We start from the raw sequence: 2,839 nt of genomic DNA on the forward strand, positions 1-2,839 counted from the left end.
GTGAGAGGCCCGCGTACCAAAAAAAAAAAAAAAAAAAAGAAATAAAAGGACAAAAATGTGAGCTGGACTGAGGCTGGGAGAGAAGCGTCTAGTTTTGAAGCCGGGTATTACTACACAGCAAGGCTCGTTCCCAATTCTCCTGGCTAAGGCAGGGGTCTCTCCAGGGATGCACTAAGTTCAGAGACCAACATCTATCTTTGCAAATGATTTGCCAAGACTAATTCTACTTCCAGACCCTCTTGCTCTTTGAGGAGAGTGGCTTGTTAAATGTGGTGAGCTTCACTTAAGAAAGGAAAGAATATGTTTAGCAGGAGGTTAACCAGTCATATCCTGAAGATTTTAAACAAGGCTGACCACAATTTCCTAGGTATAAAAGATATGTGAGCAAAACGTTTTCGAGGTAAAGGTTGAAATCACGTAAAAATGGTAATACAAGCAAAGGAATGCAAGAGAAACAACCATAACTGTTTGTCTTCAGGAAATATCAGTTCAGAGTGAAAAGAAATAAGGAAGGCAACTTGTAAAACAAAAATAGGGTTGGCATCAGGGTGATGTGGTAGAATTGTAGCATTTGCCAACTAGGTTATTCATAAAGGAATTATTGAAGGTACAGGGTTTTCGAATGGAAAGCATTTATTCTTATATTAGGGAATTAGAGGAGAGAAGATCAGGTAATTTATCTCAGGACACATGGCAAGAGAAACTTAGGCAAGGGTTTAGTATAATTCAGGGGTCAGCAAACTATGAGCCATGGACCAAATTTGGCCCAATGCCTGTTTCTGTAAACAAGTTTTACTGGAACACAGCCCTGCCCATTCATTTACATACTATTTACTGCTGCTTTTGTGCTATGACAGCAGAGCTGAGTCGTTACAACAGAGAACCTATAGCCCAAAAAGCAAACAATTTTTACTGTTTGGCCCTTCACCAAAAAGTTTGCCAAACTCTGTTACCATTCATGCAATCTAAGGTTATAGTAAATTCTGAAGAACCTATGCTTGATAGGTTTCTTCAAACCAGTAACAAAAGATTCTTTGAAATAGTTGAATAACTAGTCTTGAATTCAGCCTGTATTTTACTTTGGCACCTCTATGTATTGATATATTGAGAAATGTCACTACATGTAAATAGTTACAACAGACAGGATATTTCTGGTTTTGCACTAAGAATTGCCTGTTCTTGGTCTCTTTCACTGCAATTCCAAATGCTGCCACCAAGAAGTAACACCCAGTGTAGACACAAAAAAGTAGTGCCTTTTGGCCCATTGAGAGCCAAGATGGTGCTCCTTTCATGAATGCACTGAATTTTAACCATGAATTTATAATCTTCTCAGAAAGTGCTTTTTTATAGCTTATTTTGGAGTTATTGGTTTTTCAAGTTAGAAAGCAACTTGTTCACTCTTCTCATTTTACAGTTTAGAAAACTGAAGCCTGACGATGATGAGCTGATTAGTGGTACAGTCAGGCCCAGCTCCCGAGATCCCTGAATCAACACATTCTCTGGCACGGTTAACATCCCATAGCACGTGATTCAGAATAAACAGATAGATGTGATGTCTCCAAAGCAGATTTTAAATGTACAAAATTCTTAACATACATTACTTTTCTCATTAGTTGTTAACAGCGTCGTTTTAAATAGTATTTGTGCACAATTGTTGAAAAAGGTCCTTGCGTGGATATGACTGCCGGTTACCCCAAGCTGGCCCCAGGCAGTCGGAGGCACCTCACCCTCTCCCCTGTCCTAGGAATGTACGTACTGCCCACTAGTCCCACAGTGGGAGCCATCGTCAAGCATTCAGCCTTGAGATAGTAGTGTGCTGTTGAGACCATCTGGACTGAATATCTACTGAACCCAGTTAAAGCATCTGTATAAACTTTTAAGATTCTGGCAAGATTCTCCTCATCTTTCAGCCGCCCAAGACAAGCATCATATGTAAGTTCTCTTGCTTATTAACCCTGCCACCTACAAATCTGGAGCTATCTGCCTCTTTCTTCGGGCTCTCCTTGCCTTCCGTGTCTGGGGACCAGATTTGACTTTCACGCTGGGAAACCCTGAGGTTGCCAACCAACAACAGTGTTGACAATTCAAAAGGAACCAAAAGGATATCCAGTAAAACTTAAGTTTCACTGTCACCAGGATCCCACGGGGCCCTAGACTATTCCCTGAAGGTAACCTTAAAGACTTCCAAAGAAAATGTGTAAAGATATTTGTAATTTTTTTTAAAAAAGACAGGTGTAGCATATAATATGCACTGTCCTACACCTTATTTTTCCACTTAGCAATGCACAATGGAGATTAAATAATTTACCCTGGAGAGCATGCCTTATCAACAGGTGTGGACCTATGTCCTTCTTAATATCTGTGGACAAACTGATGAGGAGCTGGGAGAGGGGAGTGACAGCACTGGCTCTGAAGTCCAGCTGACTGAATCCAAAGTCCAGCTTAGTCACTCATCGGGGGAGTTACTTTGGGCAAGTCCATTAACACCAGTTTCCTCAACTGTCATAGAGAAACAATGGTAGCAATTGCATAGGTGTCAGTGAGGCTTAAATGTGACAAAATATGTGAGATGCTAGCACAGAGCCTGGTGCATAATAAGTTCTCTATAAATGGTTCTCTACATTTGTGTATAAGTATTTATTTATACTAATTCAATTCACAGCACTCTAGATCAACATCTTTCTCTAATACGTTTAGATTTTTCTAATGAAATAAAATACCATTATATCAGGTCCCTGAACTTTCTTTCTAATTATCCAAAGTAAAAGAAAAATAACAAATACCCTACAAAACAATTCATAAATTAAGAATCTTTTTTGGGGCTTCCCTGGTGGCGCAG

At 39.7% G+C, this 2,839-nt stretch overlaps 1 protein-coding gene across 17 annotated transcripts in view; it reads right to left on the reverse strand.

Annotated features, from left to right (window-relative positions):
• The window catches only part of LIMCH1 (LIM and calponin homology domains 1), a 365,434-nt gene that overhangs the window by 190,624 nt on the left and 171,971 nt on the right, over positions 1–2,839 (reverse strand). The gene's annotated exons all lie outside the window — the stretch shown is intronic.

The sequence above is a fragment of the Physeter macrocephalus genome, chromosome 7 (genome assembly GCF_002837175.3).
Source record: "Physeter macrocephalus isolate SW-GA chromosome 7, ASM283717v5, whole genome shotgun sequence".
In the NCBI taxonomy this organism is placed as follows: Eukaryota; Metazoa; Chordata; class Mammalia; order Artiodactyla; family Physeteridae; genus Physeter; species Physeter macrocephalus.